At 34.8% G+C, this 24,209-nt stretch overlaps 1 protein-coding gene across 3 annotated transcripts in view; it reads left to right on the top strand.

The window, feature by feature from the left end:
* Window positions 1–24,209, top strand: part of tfeb (transcription factor EB) — a 72,356-nt gene that overhangs the window by 13,334 nt on the left and 34,813 nt on the right. For 2 of the 3 annotated variants that reach the window (XM_056467957.1, XM_056467955.1), the window contains exon 2: window positions 11,668–11,761. The gene's annotated coding sequence lies outside the window, so the exon portion shown is untranslated. Of the gene's footprint in view, window positions 1–8,121; window positions 8,268–11,667; window positions 11,762–24,209 lie in introns of those variants that run through there. The other variant, XM_056467956.1, reaches the window with a different exon arrangement.

The raw sequence follows: 24,209 nt of genomic DNA, 5'->3' as shown, positions 1-24,209 counted from the left end.
TAACTAACTAACTAACTAACTAACTAACTAACTAACTAACTAACTAACTAACTAACTAACTAACTTACTTACTTACTTACTTACTAACTTACTAACTTACTTACTTACTTACTTACTTACTTACCTACTTACTAACTTACTAACTTACTTACTTACTTACTAACTTACTTACTTACTTACTTACTTACTTACTTACTTACTTACTAACTAACTAACTAACATTTCAATTTTTTTTTTTTTTTACAAAATTAATTAATTAAAGTGATAATAATAATAAAACATTGAATTTTTGTTAGTCCAAAATGCTTAAATACCTCCTGAGGTGCAGGAAGTACTGTACAAGGTGGGCTTTAAAAAAATAACCAAAATAATACTTCTGGTCACACTGGTCACACAATAATGTTTCATTAGTTATTGTTAGTTAATTTATTTAGTAATAAGCAATACAGCATTTATTAATAAGTATAGTTCAACATTTAATTATGTACTGCGAGTTAACAAGAACTAACAACAAACAACTTAATTTTCATTAACTAACATTAGTATAGATTAATAAATTCAGTAAGTAATGTATCGTTCATTGATTGTTCGTGTTAGTATATTAACTAATAAAACCTTATTGTAAAATGTCAGTTTAAATAACTCTTTAAAGCACTCTTTAACTAGCGGACCATGAATACGTAACTTTGGCATTCCCCTCATGCATCTTAATTGCAAAATGCTTGAGTAAGTTTTTAGTTCCCTCCTGATCAGAAAAGAATAGAAATGCCAGAGCAGCCGGTTTTGACACAGTCAGGTCTAGAAATATCCTCCTTTCCATAGGCTATTGTCAAGAACACAACAGCTCCTTGGTCATAAACATGACCTCCTACACAGGAGCCGAGCACTGCAACAGGCCCGCAGCTGTTCGGACCAATGAAATACAGTTTTGTCTCTGGCGCTCCTTCTTCGGCATAAAATACTAACTGTAAATACATTGTTGTCTGCATTTAGTTTATTAAACTGCCTCAGTGTGTGCGCACAAGGCTGGTCTTGTCTCGCATGTTGAATGTCAACAAGCCGTTTAAACCGCTTTTGCTACACTTCGCATCTGCGTAACTCTTTCTGTCTGTGTTTATCGTTTCAAAAGCCCCCCAGCGAGGTCTTTTTGGAGGAAAGGTCACCGGTGGTTTGAGTTCTTTGCAGAGGTCACAGCACATGAATGGAAATGCATGGAGCCTGGCCTTTTATTACCCATAATGCACCTTCTAAACAAAGCCATGACAAAAACAGCTTTGAATTGATGCTAAAAGCCCACCGAGAAGGGAATCTTAGATACTGTGGAGATTTTAAAGGGATAGTTCACCCAAATCTGAAAAGTCTGTCATCATTTACACACTCTTTACTTGTCTGTTCATTTTTTTATTCTTTTCTTTATTCTTTTGAACACAAAAGCAGATAGTTTGAAGAATGCTGAAAACCTGTAACCATTGACTTCCATAGTATTTCTTTTTATGGAAGTCAATGGTTGCTTCTTTTATATTATGAAGATATTTTGAAGAAAGTTTAACATAAGAAAGAAACTCAAAGTTTTTTGACTGAAGCAAAGGTGAGTAAATAGTGAGTAAATATTCATTTTTAGGTTAACTATCACTTTAAGAATTAAATAATAATTATTTAAAGAATAATTACCTGCATTTGAGAGTAATATGCTTGCTTTGATGGCCTTTTATTACCCATAATGCACCTTCTAAACAAACCATGACAAAAAAAAAAAAACGCTTTGAATTGATAAAAGCCCTCCAAGAAGAGAATCTTAGATAGAGTGGAGATTTTAAAGGGAAAGTTCACCCAAAACTGGAAACTGATTACACACACTTTATTTGTTCAAAACCTTGTGTTCTTTTCTTTTTTTATTCTTTTCTTTATTCCATTGAACACAAAAGAAGATCATTTGAAGAATGCTGAAAACCTGTAACCATTGACTTCCATAGTATTTGTTTTTCTTTCTATGGAAGTTAATGGTTGCTTCTTTAAACTTTCTTTAAAATATCTTTATAATATAAACATATCTTTGTGTTCAACATATGAAAGAAACTCATGACGTTTTTGAAACCAGGGTGAGGGTGAGTAAACTTAATTTTTTAGGTGAACTATCCCTTTAAGAAAGAAGAAATCTATTTAAAGAATAATTACTTGGATTTGAAAGTAATCTGCTTGCTTTGGTTCGTCATTATTAAAACTTCATGACATTTCAGAGCTGTGTTAAAGGGATAGTTCACCTGAAATACTTAATATTCTGTCTTAGTTTACTCACTTTTTGCTTGTTCAGAAGTGTTTTAAGTATTTTTTTCTGTTGAACATGAAAGCAGATTTTTGAAGAAAGATGAACCCTGTAACCACTGACTTTTCATCTATGGAAGTCGATGGTTACAGGTTTTTCCTTTTCATCAAAATATCTTGTTTTGTGTTCAGCAGATTAAAGAAACTCAAACAAGTTCTGAATAAGTGAAAAGAGAATAAATAGTCAGTAAATTTTCTCTCCTTTTTGGGTAAACTATCCCTTTAAGCAGTTTCACAATTGTTTGGCAACAAAACAGAATCTGAAACTTCCATAAATGCCCACAGACGTTCTGCTGTCTCACTGTAATTCTGCTAACTTTAGTTTGTAACCATGCTGAACCAATCTTTGTTGCGTGTAATTCACCTAAAATGCTTGTTTAACTTTTCTAGAAAGCAATGCATACACACAATTACAAAGCAGTCTTTGCAGTTTCCTAATATATTTAAGCATATGTTTTCTTTGATGTAAAAACAGAATATTTAGCAACAATTTTTGTCAGTCTGTCACATATTTTTTTTTTTAAATCATTCTAATATGCTGATTATTTCTGTTATTTTTAATGAGAAAGCTATATTATTCAGCATTTAATGATCTATGATTCTATTCTATGAACAGAAAGATCAAAACAATAGTATTTATTTAAAACAAAAAAAGTCATACATGTTTTTATTGTCACTTTTTAAATGGTATTATATGCATTGCAGTCCATCGTAAACTTAACATTACACACATACTTTTAAATAATACATTTTTTTCTTTGCCTAAAAAAATAGGGGTGCAGAACTCTAAAAAAGCTAAACCCAAAACCCCAAACTACTAGTTTACAAGCAATAAATGGTTTCATAACAAAATTCGTAGTTTTAAAATGGCAATCTAAATGTCACAGAACCCCATAATGCTGAAATTAATTCTTTTTTTATTTGCACATGATCTAAAGCAGAGGTGGGAATTATTCAGGCATAATGCAATACTCATTTCTTGTAAATAACATCTAGCTTCCTCTTCATTCAGTTTATCACAAGTCTTTGCTTTGTCTGATTATGATTCATTGGTGGCAGTGGTTGATAATCTCTGAGTATTTCTGTATTAAATTGGTAAACTGATGGCCCACTGCAAATCGTACTGTCATTCCTTTAAATGCACATCTGGCCTTTACTACTTGAACAAAATAAATATAAACAGCTTATATAAAAACATTAATGTCTGTTTTTATAACCACTAGGGGGAGACACGGTGTCACAGCTGTCATTTTTATTCAACAGCAGTTTCTTTTAACATTTCACAAGGTTTTGGTTTAATCTCACATATTAGAAAAGCACTCTTTGTATCATGTTTCTTGCCTTCCAGCTATTGAACTTCCATTATATCAGACTTTTCATTAGCATTTCTTCGCCTTAATAGATAAATATTAAAGCATTTGCCAACTTGGATTTAGAAAGGCACGTTTATCTAAAAGAACATTAAAAGTTCAGCAGAATACTTCGTTTGTTGAGAAGTTGTTTGTCATATTTTCTGCAGAAAAAAAATGTATTTTATATATATATATATATATATATATATATATATATATATATACATATATATATATATATATATATACATATATACATATATATTGAAGAAGGCTAATGTAAAAACAGGAATAAATCACCTTAACTGTCGCCTCACAGCAAGAAGGTCGCTGGTTCGAGCCTTGGCTGGGCCAGTTGGTGTTTCTGTGTGGAGTTTGCATGTTCTCCCTGCGATCGCGTGTTTTTCTTCTGGGTGCTCCGGTTTCCCCCACAGTCCAAAGACATGTGGTACAGGTGAATTGGGTAGGCTAAATTGTCCGTAGTGTATGAATGTGAATGAGTGTGTATGGATGTTTCCCAGAGATGGGTTGTGGCTGGAAGGGCATCCGCTGCGTAAAACATATGCTGGGTAAGTAGGCGGTTCATTCTGCTGTGGCGACCCCAGATTTATAAAGATTTTATAAATTTCTCTGTTTTTATTATTTATTTATTTATTTATTTATTTTTGGTGTACAATCTCTATTACATGGAACTCTATTATATTTCCATTACATGGAAAAGGCAAGGCAAGTTTATTCATATAGCACATTTCATACACTATGGAAATTTTAAGTGTTTTACATAAACAGGAAAAAAAGAGACTAACAAAAACAATAAGAAAATAAAAACAAATTAAAATGTGTTAAAACAGGTTATAAAAAAGTGAGAAAGAAAAGAAAGACATAATAGTGCGATCTGTCGACGTAGCAGAGTGCTCATTCAGTAAAGGCACAGCTAAACAGATGTGTTTTCAGTCTTGATTTGAGTGTGCCTAATGTTGGAGCACATCTGATCATTTCTAAAAGCTGATTTCAGCAGTAGGGGGGCAGTAGCTGAAGGCCTATTTACCCTGCTTTGACTGAACTCATGGTATTTATAATTTATTTGATCCTAATGAACTGAGGGATCTGTTAGTTTTGTATTCAGTGAGCATATCTGTAATGTATTGAGGTCCTAGGCCATTTAGTGATTTACAGACAAGTAATACTTTAAAATCTATTCTGAATGTAACTGGGAGCCAGTGTAAAGACCTGAAGACATGTGTTATGTGCACTGATTTTCTGGTTCTAGTCAGAATTAAATTAGAAAAACATTTTACAACGTTGCTGATTAGTTGCTGATTAGTTGCTGATTAGTATTTTGATGTAATTCCTCAAAAGATAATGGGTTCTGAGCAACATGAAGAAGCAGAATATTTTTTTTAAGTTGTGACTGAGAAATCACTGAATGATTTCTCATTTTTCAGAAACATTCTTTGAACTTTGTGTTTATCAAAAAGTCCTGAAGAAATGCCATGGTTTTTTCAAAACTATTAAGCTATTACTATTAAAAGGATTTTTTCAGGATCATGTGAAGACTGGAATAATGATGCAAAAAATTCAGCCAGCAGAAACTGGACCATAATGTCATCTATTTATTATGTAAATGAAGCTAGCAAAACTAGGTTCATGGGTTTTCACAGGAACTGGATTTAATTCTCTCTTGTTATAAACTTCTCTGCTAAAAAAATTACTAGTGAAATGTTTGTGTCAGTAGCTTTTGATTTGTATTTTATGACCACAAAGGACACAGTTTGTGATTAAAAAAAGAAAACCATTACAATTATTTCTAAAAATGCTAAATATAAGTTATAAGCAAATTACAGCAAATTTTTGGTTATTTAAAAAACTAAATTTATTGGTCATCTGTTTAAGACCAAATTCCCCAGTAACTCAACATCAATAAATGAGTTTACATTGGCCTTTTAGCTGAACAAACTCCTAAGATGCACAGTAGGTTGACAAACTAACAAACCCAACCTGACATCTGGGGCCTGTAGTACCAAAGCTAGATTAGCTGGCTGGCCAGTTAAGTTTCAGTTTAGTTTGAACCAACCTTTAGGGTTTTAGGTAACATGAAGGCAGCTGGACATTAATCACTTTTTGTTGCCATGGTATTAGGGAGCAGCTGTGCTACCTTCGTGGTACCTAAAACCCGGAATTGGTGCAAACTAAACTGAAACTTACCTGGCTAGCCAGCTAATCTGACTTCATTGTACATCTTTCGGCTTTCTTCATAATATCTTCCTTTGTGTTCAACAGAAGAAAGAATCGTATAAAGGTTTATACACACACAAAGCTAAACAAAAAGTGAGTAATTTTTGTATGTTTTTGGATGAATTATCCCTTTAACTCAAGGTTTAAGTCAGAGTTTGTGATTAACTCCGGACCACATGCACCTGAATGCAGAACACATGCAGAAAACAGCGAATCACTCAAAATATAAGCATTACAATTGGCTTCATTTTTCATGAGAGAGTCGGTGCAATTTACTTTTATGTTGAAGATCAAGACATACTGTAACATTATCTGAAATATAATAGATCTACAGTAAACACATTTACAAGGCATGAAACAAACACTTGAAGACAACTTATATCAAATATTGTTATATCAATGCAAATCAGTCAACTGATTTTAATAATGGAGGTTCACAAACAGCTCAAAAGAACATTTAAAAAACTCTATGAATTAAAGCAAATTTATGTGTAAATGCTTAAATGTAAATTTGGTCCCATTTTATATTAAGTGACTAACTACTTGCATAAAAAAACGTACAATGGACTAACTGTATTCAGATTGTATTGCACAGCCCTTATGGTGCTGTAGAGGAGAATTACGGGTAAGTTTAAGGACAGGTTTGGTAGTTTGAATAGGTTTAAGGAAGGGTAAATGTGTAAGGGACGGATCAACAGTGGAATTATAAATGTAATTACAAAAATATTAGAAAAACATACATTTTTTATAAATATGAATACCATGTAAAAACACGTATCTGCATAGTTTTAATGTGAGTACATAATTGAGGCCACTTAATATAAAGTGGGTCCATACATTTTAATCAAAATTTAATCTAATACAATAGATGTAAAGTAATGTAATGTAATGTGTGTGTTTATTTAGCACATTTATTGTGTATGACCATACACCTAAATCGATTCACAATCTTGAGGGGGGGGGGGGGGGTGTCCTCTCCACACCACCACCATCCACTTGGATGATGCAACAGCAGCCACAGGACAGCGACGCCAGTGCGCTCACCACACACCAGCTATAGGTGGAGTGGAGAGACAGTGATAGAGCCAATTCAGTGGATGGGGATGATTGGGAGGCCATGACTGGTAAGGCCAGATGGAGCAAATTTGGCCTGGACACCGGGGTTACAACCCTACTCTTTATGAGAAGTGCCATGGGATTTTTAATGACCACAGAGAGTCAGGACCTCAGTTTAACATCTCATCCAAAAGTCGGCACTCACTGACAGTATAGTGTCCCCTTCACTATACTGGGGCATTAGGGCTGCAGGTTGAATGCCCCCTGCTGGCCTCTCTAACATCACTTCCATCAGCAACCTAGATTTTCCCATGTGGTCTTCCATTCAGGTACTGGTCAGGCTCTGCCCTGCTTAGCTTCAATGAGTAACTGGTCTTGGTCTGCATGGTGATATGGCTGTAAATCTATACAATTAGGTCCATACAATTTAATCTAAAATTACTATTAATGTTATTTGACCATTCAAAACCATTTGAATATGCAATGTAATTGTTATAATATTAATAGGATAGTAACAGTATAATAGTAATATTATTAGCAATAGACATCATATACACTTTACTCACAGCTGATTGGTCATGTTTAGGTTTGCAATCACTAGCCTAGAATAAAACCTTCTCCAGAGCAGGTTAGCAGTGTACTAGTAAGTTACCATGGCGGTAAAACCAACCCACCTTCTTGAGTTTGCTTAAACTAAATTCAGACTTACCTGGCTAAAGTCCGAAACTTACTTTGTGCGACAGGCGTCATATGTGGTGCTGGTGTGGTGTTGTGAAGCATGTTTATACACGCAATTCACATGAGTGTTTTGCTGACCCAGCCGAACCAGTGAATCACCGCACTCCTCCAGACTCATTACATACAGCGGCAAAGTCAGATGAGGCGGAAGAGGACTCGAGGAAAGGGTGCGAGGGGACAATGAAGTCCCCTTGTTCCTCTCTCTCAGAGACGCTCACAAGGTTTGGGTCATTTATGGGAAGTGGAGGAAGCAATTGACCAAAGTAGAGAAGTTGTGGACACTGTAATCTAAGACTTCATGACTAAGGATTTCCCTGTGACTCTTGCTCGCTCTCCCTCTCTCTTTTTCTTTGGCTATTGGTCACGAGTGATGGCGCTGTCAGCTAACACAGCCTCTGGTATAAGAGAACCGCTTCAACATGAAGGCTCAGTCTTCTGTTAGGACGCCACCGGGGTTTGGACTTACATGAGGATTGTGTATTATTTTCGTGACGAATAGGACGAGATAATCAATCATTGACCGGCTTTCTTTATTGGCACTGCCTGTCTACGGCTTCATTTAAGGTACGGAGGGTGAATCATTACTAAGATTTGGGTATAATTTGATATTAACGGCTCATAACTGGCTTGATTATTGACTTGGTGGACACACATACTGTATTTATTGGAAGGCCTGTCAACGGTCAAGATAACTGTTTTATTTGGCTTGACTGAGATGTTCTTGGCTTGTCATTCAAGTGTTGCATTGGGTTTTGTTTGGCATGTTTGGTCTTACCATGGTTGTGCTGCTATTTAAATAATGTTTAGGTGAATATGAATGAATGGCTTTTTTAGAATAAATCTGTGACAGTGACACATAAACATGCAAGGGAATCCGTAAGTGCTTGTTTTGGACAGAAAGCTGCAGATTAGGTTTGAAGGGAACGCTCACTGAGAACTGAAATTTATGTCATCATTTACCCAACCTCAACCTTGAAACTGTTTAAGTTTCTTTCTTCTGTTGAACACAAAAGAAGATATTTTGAAAAATGCTTGAATACTGTAGCCAATGCCTGCAATAGTATATGCTTCTCCTACCATAGAAGTCAATGATAACATGTTTATATATAAAAAAAAATACAATATTTTGTGTAGAAAGAAAATCATAAAGGTTTTGAGTGATGTAAGGGTGAGTAAATAGTGAGTAACTTGATTTTTTGGGGTGAACTATGCCTTTAAATAGGGTAAGCTGAGAGTTTGACAGTGATTTATATTAATTTATTCACTTTGGGAAAATTATTGTTGTCAATGCTATTTCATTTGTACTCACATGGATGTAATATTAAAACACAAAAGCATAAAATATGAAAAAGCACAATGAATTCGGCCAAATATTAGATAGACAAACACAAAATTTCAGCTGAAGTGCCTTTTGTTTTTGTGTAACTTCAATTAATATAGCGTTTAAATATTTCTAGTATTATTTAAGAACTGTTCGTTAATCATATATCAAGAAGTAGAAATGTGCGCACATCTAGGATTCTCAAAGGCAGGTGCTTGATCAAAAACAAACACAGTGGCAAAAGATCGGCACACTGCCACTTTAGCTGTCAATTTTGTTTCGAGTCATGGTCTTCATCAATTGTTTATCCCCTTTTACTTTCATAAGTATTATTTAAATGTTCTTTAATTACTTCTACAGGGAACATTCGCTAATACTTTTTATTTTATTTTATTTTTTTATTAGTGTTCAACAAGACAATACATCATAATATACAGTCCAACATAGGAATAAAGATTACAGATTGTATTATTTTTCTGATTTTCCCTCTATCCCCTCAAAATAAAATAAATAACATTTATGAATTATAAACAAACATATCCTCTGAAAGAAAAAAATAAATATTAATAAATAATAAATATAAATTAAATTAAAAGAAATTCTTTTAAAAAATAATAATAAATGTGCAAGATTACAATAAAAGCTATTTTTTTTGTTCACATTATAGAGTCAATATTTCCTCTTTCCAATTAATTACTGTGTATTAGATCTGATATCAACTGAACAGGGTAAGCCTTTGATATAGTCTAAAACAGGCTCCCAGGTCTTGTAAAAAGATTTGAGAGATTCTGCAAGTAAACATCTTAATTTCTCAAGTTTTATGTAACTACAGATTTCTCTGATCCACATGTCATGTGATGGAGGAATAACCTGTTTCCAGTTGATAAGAATGGCTCGTCTAGCTAAAAGAGTAGAAAAGCAATAACCTGGCGAGATGCAACAGTCAACTCTCTCTGAAATTCCAAAAAGGGCTGTCAAGGGTTTGGGTCTAGATTTATATGAATAGATTTATTAAGTATGTCAAAAACACTGGACCAGAAATTTTTCTTTATCATTTTCACATTTTCGTTTTGGTCTGTGTTATTAGCAGTGCATTTTTGTATTCGTATGTGTTGAGAGTATTTTCATGCATAACAATCTATAAATACAATCAAGAAAAAGATACAATTTAAATAAAATGTTTTATCGTTTCCCGAGTCTAAGAGTATTCAAGTACTGTAACTGAATGATAAATATAATTCAATAAACTTAATCATAGTTAAGAACACAAATGGTACAATTTCTTATACCTGAATGCTTTTAAAATCATTATATAATCACATGCATCAAAAACACATGAAAATGATCAATTATAATACAAACTCAACATTGCGTATATCTTGCGATCTGACTATTGCAAATGATCAAATCAATGCTAAAACGATATATTGTGCAGCCCTAATTTAAATATTAATAATGTTAACTAAGAAGTACATTTGCAACAATGTAGTCCCTTTAATTTTAACTTATTTATTTATAATTTTACTACATATAAATACATGTACATATGTAGAAATATTAACATTTCATATTTAGCAGTACAATTTAAATTGTAGCTCCTTTTGATGACATATTTTATACAAAAAAACATTTTATTTTGCTTTTATTGTTTTACATGCACGTATTTACAGTAAATATTAGCATATACAGTTGAAGTCAGAATTATTAGCCCCCCTTTAAATTCTTTTTCTTTTTTAAATGTTTCCCAAATTATGTTTAATAGAGCAAGGAAATTTCACAGTATGTCTATTATTTTTTTCTTCTGGAAAAAGTCTTATTTGTTTTATTTCGGCTAGAATAAAAGGAGTTTTTTAAAACCATTTTAAGGTAAAATTATTAGCCCCTTTAAGCTATATCTTTTATTAATATTCTACAGAACAAACCATCAATATACAATAATTTGCCTAATTACCCTAACCTGCCTAATTAACCTAATTAACCTAGTTAAGCCTTTAAATGTCACTTTAAGCTGTAGTGTAAGTGTCTTGATAAATATCTAGTAAAATATTATTTACTGTCATCATGGCAAAGATAAAATAAATCAGTTATTAGAGATGAGTTATTAAAACTATTATGTTTAGAAATGTGTTGAAAAAATCTTTCCGTTAAACAGAAGTTGGGGAAAAAAAATAAACAGAGGGGCTAATAAATCAGGGGGGCTAATAAATCTGACTTCAACTGTACATATTTGCAGTATTATCTAAGAGATACAACTTTTTAAAAACTTTTATTTATTTAAAACATTTTAAAATAAATTATTAAAGCATTATTGTTATAGAGAGTAGAAAATATACATATATCTACTTTTTAATATCTATTAACATGAATATTAATATGGCTTCAATCGACCTCACTGTCTAGAATATCTTGACTTTAATTAAACATTTCACGGTTTAACCCAGATATCAAATGTACGTATAAATAGCCATATCTGCAATGCACCTGTTGCCCTATTACGTTGACCGCTAGAAAAAGCACAAGCACAACTGCAGCCTTCCCATCATTCCCATTCATCCAGTCACAGCCAGGCCGGACACCTCTTCATGTTACTCACAAATGGACAAACGATGACCCCTAATGCACATCTCTGTGTTTCTCTTCCAGTTTTTCAGCCCACTCATAAGCAGGCACCCAGTCATGTAGAGAGCAGCGCGTGGAGGACACCCAGATCACTTTCAGCAATTTTCAACACAAAGAGGTAATTGTGAGTTATTTCTCACAGAGGGAAATGAATAAAGGCACAGAAAGCGCTGGAGAATACGCCATTCAGCACATGTCCTAGCACAGCTGGGCCTGTCTGTTAGGAAAATCCATCGGGACGTTTGTACATTTTACCGTAAGCAGCGTCAAAGATGGAAGTTGCTTTCGGTCGTTATTGATTTATGATTTCCTGTTGAGTAATCGGTGACATGGGTTGAGTAAATCTAGCGAGTCATCTAAATGATTTATAGGTTAAATACATGTAATAAGTCAAATATATAGCTTTTAATTAGGGCTGCACAATGTGTGCATTTGAAATAGTCACATTGCAAAGATATGCAATGTCCAGTCTGACTTATAGTTATCCAGGAGCCACAGAATTGTATTTAATCACTGAATTTGTATGGAATTTATATGATTTATGCCACAAAAAAAAAAAATGGTAACACTTTATAAAAACTACACACTATGAACCATTTATTAAGCATTAGCATATAGTAAATTCATTATTTGTTAAGCATTAACTCTACATTAAAGGGCCATGAAATCCCCCTTGTCTCAGCAGGGTGTTTTCACACCTCTAGTTTGTAAAAAGTCAGGAAAGTGGGTGAGTCCAGCTTTGTTTAGGTGGGAGTGTCGGGGTTGGGAAAGAGGGAAGTGTTTTCATAAAAATGGGAGTTTTCGGTTCGAACACGCGTTGATTTTCACAGAGGCAAAACAGCACACAGACGTAGGGGAGAGAGAAAGTGACTGTTTACATGGACATCAGCAATCAAATTATTTGACAAATTCTTAATTTGTTACCTTTAACTGCAGTTTGGCACTTTCACTTTCATTCGGGAACATTTCATGCATGCCCCCGTGGAAAACAAGTTATTGGATGCGAGGAACTGCTGGAAGAGTGTTGTTTTAATGGAATGTTTGCGACCGCATGGCAAATCGGAGAAAAAAAAAATCCACATTTTTCGGTAGCTTAGATGCACTCGATAGGTAGACAACGTCAGAAAGCCATGTGTGTTTAGACTATCCTGTCACAAAATGCTGTGAAAATCCTACACGACAGTAATAGTTTGATTAAGGGGTTCACATGTTTACACTCGGAGAGCAGAATTTACAGCGAATCTAATATTGTAGTGATTTTAACATACAGTAAACTTAGTAACTAAATCATTTTGACTAAGGTATGTCTTGAAAGAGTACTGCTAACTTTGCCATCTGAATAAACATAAATGAAGCACACTGATCACACACTTACCAAATCTGTAGAGACAGGACAAACAACACCAACTGGAACCGCATCTTTTTTTAAAAGAAGATGAGCAGCTAATCCGGATTTTATCATTTCCAGATGCGAAAAGCTCTTGTGTAAAACTTCACAGTTTCCTTATAAACATATTTCTGCGCTCTCATAGCAGGAAAAACAAAACCTTGGTTACAGCAAATATATAAACACTGACGACCCATGTCTCCAAACAATTCTTCTTCTTCCACTTGTTTTAATTATGGTTGGCAACACAACATGCGTCTCCCTGCCGTCTGGACACTGTGAATTTGCTCGAAATAACGCATAAACAACCAATGTTTGCTTTTTTTTGTGAAATATATGTGTACTAATAGTGTTTTAGCAGCGTGGGACACATATAAATGATATGTCTTCTGACGGTTAAAACTAAACAATATTTTGACTTGGTCTAAGATTTGTTTTTTGATATTTGGACAAGAAACAAGACAAAACTAAGTAAGAAAAGCAATTTTTGCATTGTGATTATTCAATTTCTGTACCTGAATACTGTTAGACTCCCCAGAAAACCGTCAAATAGTGCTTTTCGAACTATCTTCTGAAACTGTATCACGATATTTATCACAGAAAAATAAAAGATCGAAATATCAGCTTTTTTCCAATATCATACAACTCTAAATACATTAGAAAATATCAAAAAATAACATATTAAGGTGAAACTCGGCAGGCAAAAAACACTTTTTATGATTTATCAGTCTAATTTAAGGAAAACTTTTTATTGCACTTTATTAATTTGTGTTAATACACTATTTTAAAACTCTCAAAATGAGCTTTTCTCTTGTTCTCGGCCATAAATCTCCACTTTAGCAACGCTTGCTGTACATCAGGGTTGCCCAAACTTTTTCTTATTAAGAGTCAAAAAAAGGTAAATTTACCAAACTACTGCATTAAAACTGCCATAGTAATTTAGTAATATTGAAAAATAGATAGAAAAAAACTTCAATCATATTAATAATTCTACATTTTAAATTTTTTTTATAATGAACTTCTTTTTTTTGTTATTACATTTTTATTGATTTTTAAAATTTTATTGATTTCATGTGTGAGTGGTCACAGAATATTTACAATTTTCGTTCAATAAACAAAACAAGATTTACTCCTCAACCCCACCAGCCCACCCAAAAAAACGCCCTCCCCACCCCCAGCGGTGCCGAAGTCCATGCCATCCAATATAATGAACTTCTTACAATAAAAACATAAACAAACGTTTATTATAACACAAAGGTGTTCAATGCTAAATACACGAGTCCCAACCTGCCTTTGCCTTGATTTGCTCGTTGATGTCTTGTGTATTGTCCTCTATCTTGGAGTGACAGTATTTACCTTTTTAAAAATCTGATTCACCACATTTCATTGAAACATTTCATTTAATTTCAGTTGACTTTTTTTGTAGCTCAACAATTAAACAAACAAGCAAAAACAAAAGGTTACAATAAATATAATTGACGATCTCTGTTGAAGACATTTGCTGCAACCTTCGTTTTATTTCTTCTCAGATGGGATGGCGGGCCAAATGAAAGATTACCATGGGCCAACTTTGACCCGCAGGCCCTACTTTGGGCATCTCTGCTGTACATACAGTACACCAGACTTCACAGTTGTATCCAAATCTGCTTAAACATTTTATTCTGTAAAAATTGTGACAATAAATTTGTTTTCATGCGTCTTCGCAGTACTGTTCATTGAGTGATGAAGCAAGATTCTGGCGGCACAGTGGCTTAGTGGTTAGCACTGTCACCTCACAGCAAGAAGGTCGCTGGTTTGAGTCCCGGCTGGGCCAGTTGGCACTTCTGTGTGGAGTTTGCATGTTCTCCCCGTGCTTATGTGGGTTTCCTCCTGGTGCTCCGGCTTCCCCCGCAGTCTAAAGACATACACTATAAGTGAATTGGGTTAAACAAAATTGACCATAGTGTAGGAGTGTGTGTGAATCCATGTATGGTTGTTTACCAGTGCTAGATTGCAGCTGAAAGGACATACTTTGCGTTAAACATATGCCAGAATAGTTGGCTGTTTATTCCGCTGTGGCGACCCCTGATAAATAAGGGACTAAGCCCTAAAAATATTCCAAATTGACTCCAATATGTCAAAAAAGCCAAAAAAATAGAATTTTGAATCTGACTTCATCCAGCGTTCAGATTTTATGCTAAACAGATAAAATGTGCTAAAACATATTTATGCTGTATAACATTTAATGAAATAATGCCTCTATTTGCATATTTAAAACAATACTTAAGAAAATATGTAATACAAAAACTTTTACATTTGTTTTATTAACTGACAACCGTTCATTTTTTTACATTATTCACCTGCAAATTTTTAAATATAAAATGACAAAATATAGCAAACAACGCATGGGAAAACAAACCTTTGTGGTTGTTTTTAAGTCTAGAACAATCTAGACCTTTACTTCGTTGTTTCTAGCCTGTGAAAAGCTCTGCACGTGGCTCTGACTGCACGCCACTGCATTTACCATGTTGGATGTTTTTATAAACAAACTTCTCAATAGCAGCATTGTTGGATAAGAATACACAAATATATGAGAGTCAAGAGGTCAGATCGTAATTGGCATGGTAAAGACTGTAGAAAGCAGGCGGTCGTGTTGTTTGTGTATGTTTTGAACATTTTGAAAGAAGTCACTTACAGGTCATTATAGTTGATGCGTTAGAATCTAATCAAGTTAGACTACACACTCTAATTGAGCCTGACAATGCTGTAGATTTTATTAAGCATAACGTGTTTACAACTGTGACATGTCAAGAATTTGAGAGCGTCATCCTCATTTTTGTATTTCCACTTTTTTTAATATAACTTTACCACTTTTTATTGAGAGGAAGCTCTCGGTGCTATCAAAAAATATATCAGTATAGTAGTTGTTGTTATATAATGTTATATATAAGATAATACAATTAAATTCAAGCAAGATATTGCAAAAAAAATTCAACTAAATTTTTTTATTTGTTTGCTTCTCTTGATTTTTTAAAATTTGTATTTAATATTTTTCTATATTATTGGATGTACTAGTTTTTGGATCGTTATCTTAAGTTATTTTGTTGGATAAGCTCCAGATTTGGCTTCAGTACTGACTAATCTAATGTATATGCACTAACATAATATTCATAGTATAACTTCCTATTAAAAATATTAATTTAATAGATAGATTTGTGAGGGGTGTACCTATATATGCTGAGCACTGTATATAGAATTTTAATAAAGTTTGATATAAAACTCAGCATTTACCCCCTTATTTTTTGCCATATTGGCAATTTTTTAACCAACAGTAAAACGAAACTGGGCAGATCCGTTTTGTAGTGGAGTGAGAACAGCAGAATCAGTGGCTATAAAAGCAGAAGTTTGAGTGATGTTTATTTACTTGGTTGCAAGTGTTTGTGAGTGATGTAATCGCTGTGTTGATCCCTGCCCAAAAGGCATGACCGTACACATGACATACGCATCATTTGGGGATTTTTTCTTTATTTTCTTGAAATCACGGGACAGGAAATGATATTTTCTGTGCATTAATGAAGTGGAATGGTTTTTTTCTGCAATAACTGTTATTTATTGTACTATATTTATAAACAAACATGAGATACAGTATCCTTACAGAAAGAGCACATGAACTTAATGATATTAAATTCATACATATTGTTAATAATTACCTTAAAAAATCAAACATTCAAGAGAATAGTTAAATGGTGATTATAAATATATAAAAAAATATTCTGCACAATATGTGTATGTTACTATGCCTTCTGTCTGTATTTAATGCAAGAATAATTACTCCATTATGCTTTTTCTGATGCTACTTTAGGGCATTTTCACACCTGTAGATTGTTTGCTTTGTTGCATAGCATTACTTCCTTGCCAAACCTATGTAGGTTTTAACAAATTTGCATAATTCAAGTCTCTGGTAATCCCTGACTGTCTGCAAACAACACATTGTTGAACTCTCAAACACTGTAGTTGAAGCTGAGGCATGGAAGAGTTTGCAAAATGCAGAAAAAGATGCCAATTTCTCCATTGTGAATGCAAATTTGCCTGCACCCCGAATGATGTGGATTCAGTGTTCAGATTGACAGTAAAACCGGCACCATTCTCACTGTTCCTGTCAATGTTCACAAGTGAAATTCAGATATTGTAATGAGCATATGGTTTCCAAAATGTGCTGTAAACATTCGGCCAATCACAACAGATCGTGCCCTCTGACCAATCAGAGTAGATTATGCTCTTAAATAAAGAGACTAGATTGTTGCCCAAACTTTTTTTTTTTTGGGGGGGGGGGGGGGGGGGGGGGGGGGCAGTGTCAAATACTGGCTTTTTTTCTGTTTGTGCAGATCATTTTTTGAAAGCATTGATGTGTAGATGTAGAAAACAAGGGATAAACTTTTTTCTTTTCTGGCTATGTTGTTGTCATGTAAACGTAGGCTTAAGCTGCGGAAATATGGCGCTTTTCACCCTATCGATTTCCATTTAATTGCACGTGAATGCGCCAGACTAGAAAAACGCAAGCTCATTCAACAAGTTTTGCATGTAGCTGCGTTCCAAATCTGAACCTGGTGCCCTCTTACCTGTGAAATCGCATCACATGATCAAAATGTGACCTCTTTATTAGGGTGGCACAATATATCGTTTCAGCATCGATGTCGCAGTGTGATCATTCATAGTAGTCACATCACAGAATGTTCAATGATGACTCTGGATTATAATTGATCATTCAAGGCCTGTCATTGTATGAGGATTTTAGAAGCATTCAGGTATAAGAAATGGTACCATTTGTTATAACTAATTAATTGCAATTTAATTTAATTGTTTATACAACGAAGACTATTTCAGTATTATTTTACATTTGATTATTCAGTTTCTGTATACCTGAGTCCTTAGAAAACAATGCAACGCTGTTATTAAATTAGTATTGTTTTCTTTATTGAGTTTATCTATGTAGATTGTTTATTATATTTTATGCAGATTCACCCACATACAGAATCATCCCAAACAATCTAAAATGGTAAATTCTTTCCAAATAGTTCTTCAAGTCATTAAGTGAAATTGTATTCACATCACAATATATATCGCAGAATAAAAAATATAATGTTAGATTTTTCCAATATATACCTACTCTCTACCATTTTATCGGTGTTGCGTAATCTTGTTTCATCCTACTCTTTTTCACAACACCATACGACAGAATTTTGCATGCTCAATCTCTAGTGTAACTGCATCTTTAGACATCTTGTGACAAATAATCTGATGTACAAAAGAGGCACTTTAGAACAACTGACATTTTAACCACTTTTTATCAAATATTAATATCTGCATTGGTCATTATCAACTACAACTTAATTCTTTTCATTGTTTCTGACTTCAAATCGAATCTCAAAAGGAAAGCTTTTTAGCAGAATTCCACTCTTGTTTATCTTGAGGCAAAAGAGGAAGGAAATGGGTGCTGTGAACGCAATACCTAAGGGTTCACCAATCGACTTGAGTTCTTCTTTCTCTACCCATCCCAACTAGCACTATCCCGCTGAGTGTCAATCCCCCTGTTTGAGTGTAAATCCTTTGAACGTGTCAGATAAGTTGGCCAGAGCATGAAAAGTTCACTGTGTGCTGCAGAGGCCTAGAATTTACTCAGTGGCAGTCAGTTACCCCCAGGGAACAGGGTGTCTCTGCAAACAGGAACAGAAAGTGTGGGTGTTATTTTTGGTTCCGCTTGCCTTGTAGACAGGGCGAGTGGTAAATCAGGGGTGGGCAGAAACAGAAGAACCAAAATAAATTGGATCTTTGACAGACCCCTCCACACCCTTTCAAAACCCTACAACCACTGTCAATTGCTAAAAGTTATAGTCATATTTGCATATTAACACAATGTTCAGAGCTGGGGTGGAGTTTGCTCTCAGGCCCATAAACAGTGCTTAGCCTAAACCTAGGCCTTTGGAAAATTAGGATATTTAAGCTGATTTAATAAATTTGCATTAGAAAAGTACATTACTATTGTACATCTTGAGACAAAACAGCCCCTATTATTCATTATAAAAGGTCATATTTTGGTTTTGGGGGTTCAGAGCAAGACAAACGCCCAGAGCAACTCGGAGCAAGAGAAACGCCCACCACAGCTATGTAGTAGCACAGAGTATGTAAGAGCCCAATGCAGGAGTGCAATAAAGCAATGCAGTTAAACAGCAACATATTACTCTACTCTTAACCCTAACCCCAAGTAATAACAATAATAACTGGTCCATATGAACTGTAACAGTTACTGACAAAGTCCCTGTCAAAGTCTGACAAAGTCCCATACATAATAGTCTCTGCTGCTCCTTCCTTCAATTGAAAATGGCCGACGAATCCTGCACTGCAGCGTAGGTTATTGAATAAAAAAACAGAAAATTGACAGGAACAAACACAGCACTAGGTTGGCTATACTGTGGTATTGTGAAAATGAATTTTACCCCTTTATTTCCCCAGCCAAATCTCCATCTGTCAGTGATCATCATCTTCATGTCATGATCAGTCCTGTGATCCCCGCACTCTGCAAGTGTCTGAAGGGAAAGGCACGTTCACGTTTTACCAGATCCGGCACTTCATATTTGATGATATATTTGATGATGTACCATATGGACGTCGACACATTCAGGCAAAAGATCCAAATCCAATACGGTTTATTTATTCGACTCTTGAGTCGGCTATTTCATTAAAGAATAAATAGCTTTGCACTTTCAGATTTAAACCTCAGCTGGATGTTTTCATGAACTTAGTGCTGTGTTACACACTGCATGGAAGGTCATTTTCAAAAACCCATAATAGGGGCTCTTTAAAAGGTATCTGTGCAAGTTGTTTTAGGTAAGACAGCTCAAACATGCCATTTAGTCTGAGATTAGCCTTAAGTCTTGTCTAAGAAACTGGGAGTTAATAACACAAACTCAAAATAATTTTTCTCCTTTGATATTTTGGTCAGGAAACAATACAGCTCATTCTAAGTAAGACCTGTCTATGCTAGCAATTAGCATTTCCATTCCAATGAAATGTCTACTGTGCTATGTTCAAACAGTTGCTAAGTTGTTATTTGTTTCAACTGTAAACTTCTGACTGGTTGTCAGTCCATAATGATGTGTTTGGTGAGGTTATGAATATGATATCTTAGGGCTAGCTGGAAAAGGAATTTATGTGTTTTGATTGTGTTTAAGACTCCTTTTTTTGGAGTATCAGTCTGGTGATGCGTGTGCTCTTGAGCGTTGCACAATGATGCTTGTGTAGGCAATGCTAGTTTTATTCTGAAGTCATGATCATAGTATTGTTTGGTGTACTGAAATCTTTATAATTTACTTATATTATTATTATTTTGCTCATGCAGAAAGTATAAAGTTTGAAATTACTAAAAATAAGAATAGGGGCTATTTAAGATGTGTCTGTGCAAGTATTTTTGAGTTAAGACAGCTCAAACATGCTTTTAGTCTGAGATTAGCCTTAAGTCTTGTCTGAAAAACTGGGAGTTAATACCACAAACTCAAAATAAATTTTCTCCTTTGATATTTTGGTCAGGAAACAATACATGGTGTTATAAGTAAGACCTGTCTATGCTAACAATTAGCATTCCCATTCCTTTGAAATATCTACTGTGCTATGGTCAAACAGTAGCTGAGTTTCGAATTGTTTCAATTATAAACTTCTGAATGGTTGTTGTCAGTACACGATGATGTGTTTGGTGAGGTTATGAATATGATATCTTGTATCAGGGACTAACTGGAAAAGGAATTTGTAGTTCAATTAACATTCCCATTCCAATGAAATGTCTACTGTGCTATGTTCAATCAGTTGCTAAGTTGTTAATTGTTTCAATTGTAAACTTCTGACTGGTTGTCAGTCCATAATGATGTGTTTGGTGAGGTTATGAATGTGATATCTTAGGGCTAGCTGGAAAAGGAATTTATATGTTTTGATTGAGTTTAAGACTTCTTTTAGGAGTATCAGTCTGGTGATGCATGTCCTCTTGAGCATTGCTCAATGATGCTTGTGTAGGCAATGCTAGTTTCATTCTGAAGTCATGATCATGATCATACTATGGTTTGGTGTACTTAAATTATTATATTATTACTTATATTATTATTATTTTGCTTATGCAGTAAGTATAAAGATTACTAAAAATTTGTATTTTAGGTCTGTAGATAGATCCATAAAGTATTGTGTCATCAAATTAATCTTGTTCCCAATTTGACTGACACGATTTTTGCTATTAAAAACTTGCTGAATTACATTTTAGTGGGTGTCTACAAGGGTTTATGTGTGATAGAGACATACATGATAGATCCTCGTTTATTCACAGAAGCAAAAACAGGGCACATTGTAATATCTGGGGGAACCTATATATATATATAAGCTGCCTTACACACTTATTGTGTTAATGCTTGCAAATCCCTATTCATCTTTGACCCATGTACTGTAGCAATACTAAGTTTAGCTGTGATGAATGCAGCACACAAAACATAGTTATTTACAGAATGTTGTGAATCTTTGTAAGCATGCAGGTGTGCGTGTGTGCGTAAAATCTTTGTGGCCAACTTTTTAAAAAAAATTTCTAGTTCTTTGATGTAGAGATGCCATGAATTCACTGGCTACTGTGACAATGGGTGACTTTGATAGCTGGCTCTGTTTGGATGCGTCTCCATCGGGGCAGTGTATGCCTGGCATTCTGTGATGGGTGGTGTGGGAGAGCAGCGTCACAGGAGGAGGTGGTGTTCGCACAGAGCAGCGTCAGTATATGGCCAGTAGATACGTCACTGAGTTCAGGGCAGGGCTTCAAATGCTCTGTTGATACAACAGTGATATGAGAATGGCCAACACGGGGACTTTTGATAAACAATCAAGCAATAAGACCGTATCTGAGCAATTCCATGCAAATGTCAACCTTGCCATGAAAAAAAAATTACGTTTTCACCAAAATAGAGAAACCGTTTCTACAGTTTTTGCCTAAGCAAGTATTTTACAGTACTTTAAAAATACTCATAAATGTATCTGTCGGTGTTTCCAAACTATTATATTTAGTTTACCAAAATCACACAAGTGGCAATTTCACAGCTTTCACATCCATAACGGAAAAGTGTCACATCCATAATGACCCTTTTTCCTCATAAATGCAAAAATGTCAATTAAAATATACTCAATCATCTTTGTTTTTTAGTCAGCCGACTCATATCTGTTTGATTATCATTGTTTCTTTTGGGTTGTGCAGCTTAATTCACAAAATTTCAACAAAGTATGTTGTATACTGTAAACTCCCAAACTTTTTTTGTCACATCCATAACACATGTTTATTTTCCTCATTTGAAATATAAAAAATGTTTACAGATTGATATTTTTCTCATCTCATAAATCGGTGATTAGTTGTTTTGGAAAATATAAACAGGTGTGGCAATAGAATGTTAACATTTACTTTCTATGTGAATTCATGTTTTGAGTTTTTACTGCAAATGTCACATCCATAATTGCTCATCTTCATCAGAAGAATAACTAATGTTTGCCAGTTGGTTGACCAGTTTTAAATGACCAGTTAGACGGAAGTAGCTACTCATACTTCCAACTGAAGTGCTTCATTTTATTTTGGACTTAAATATAAAATACTTCTCCCTAAGCCACTCATTCTCCTGATTTGTGATATGTTGATGTACTGTTACAGTAAGTGCTTTTAAGGGCTATTGACAGTGGGGAGTATTTGACATTTTACTGTGTGTTCTGATTTTCCCACTTTTACATTCAGATTGATTGATAAGCAGACAGTTGCAATCAATGTGTTGGATGCAGAACGAATAGGCAGGAAGTGATTTGACAAGGCCAAAACTGTTATGGCAAGGCAACTTAGTCAGAGGCAAGCCTTGAGGGTTTCTCCTACAGCCGTGGTGAAAATTTACCAATAAATGGTCTGAGGAGGGATAAACCACAAACTAGTGACAAAGTCCAGTGTGCCCGAGGCTCATTGATGCAAGAGGGCAACAAAGGGTGTCTCAGATGGTCCAAGTCAACAGAAGGTCTACTGTGGCACGAGTCACAACATTTTAACAGCACTTGTTGAAAGAATGTGTTGCAATGCTATGATGATTCCTGTCAACTGTCAAAGTGCAAACATATGCAAGCATCAGACATTAGAGCTCGGAGCTGTTGATGAAGTTGTCTGATAATGAGTGTCAATCTCTCTTTACAATGTGGGGAAGTGATGTTCTCCTAGGAATCCCGAGTTATTATTTTGACAGGTGCTATTGGTACATATTAAGTTCAGGAATAGACTGCATGTGATAAAGAGTTCAAGATGTTGCCCTGGCCATGTCAGTTCAGTTAAAAATATATAAATAAACATTATTTATGAAGCACAATTAAAAAGCATTCGGTGTCTACAAATGTGCAGTTGCGCTTTTCTTTTTACATTTCTATGCACATAATAAACTCTTAACCCGCACACACATAGCAACAGTCTTCTTGCAACCTATAAGTGACTTGTTTGACAACACAAATAACATTCCTGCAAACAAAAGTACACAAATCCAGTCAGAGAAAATATCACAGAAAAATAAATAAGTAAACAGACAAAAAATAACTAAATATATTCAAATAAAAGGGTAAATAAGTACAAAGAAATAAAGTATAATGTGCTTTTGTTGGTCAGTGGAGTAGCAATTTGTCATTAGGAGTATTAGGTAGTTGGTCATAAGGAGTAGCAATCCAGTTGAACATGTTTATGTTCACCACCTCGCAACTGACAGGACTTGAAGGATGTGCTTTCAAACTTGTAGAGGTTAAGACCTTGTAGGTCTTGTAGAGTTCATGGCTTAATGCACTCATAAATAACTTTTGCTGCTTATTTAATGTGAGTTGAACCAACACAATTTGTAAATTTTTTGGCGACAACGAAAGGCTGATTTATACTTCTGTGTCAAGCGCACGCGTATACTACGGCGCAGCCTACGCGTGGACGCATAGTCCCTCGCCATAGCCGTCGGCGTCGCTGATACGCACCTCTCATAAAATGTAACGCGTGAGCATAGCACAATCTCTGTGATTGGTCGACTTGGTAGCGCTGACGAGTGTGGGCGGAGGTGAGAGCTGCGTGAGCGTGATGCAGCAGGTGTTTACAAGTGTGGAGTCCCATAAAGGAGCTCCGGATGGAGAC

This window comes from Danio aesculapii, chromosome 11 (assembly GCF_903798145.1).
Source record: "Danio aesculapii chromosome 11, fDanAes4.1, whole genome shotgun sequence".
In the NCBI taxonomy this organism is placed as follows: Eukaryota; Metazoa; Chordata; class Actinopteri; order Cypriniformes; family Danionidae; genus Danio; species Danio aesculapii.
Note: the sequence above shows the minus strand (reverse complement) of the source record. Positions and strands in the feature narration are given on the sequence as shown.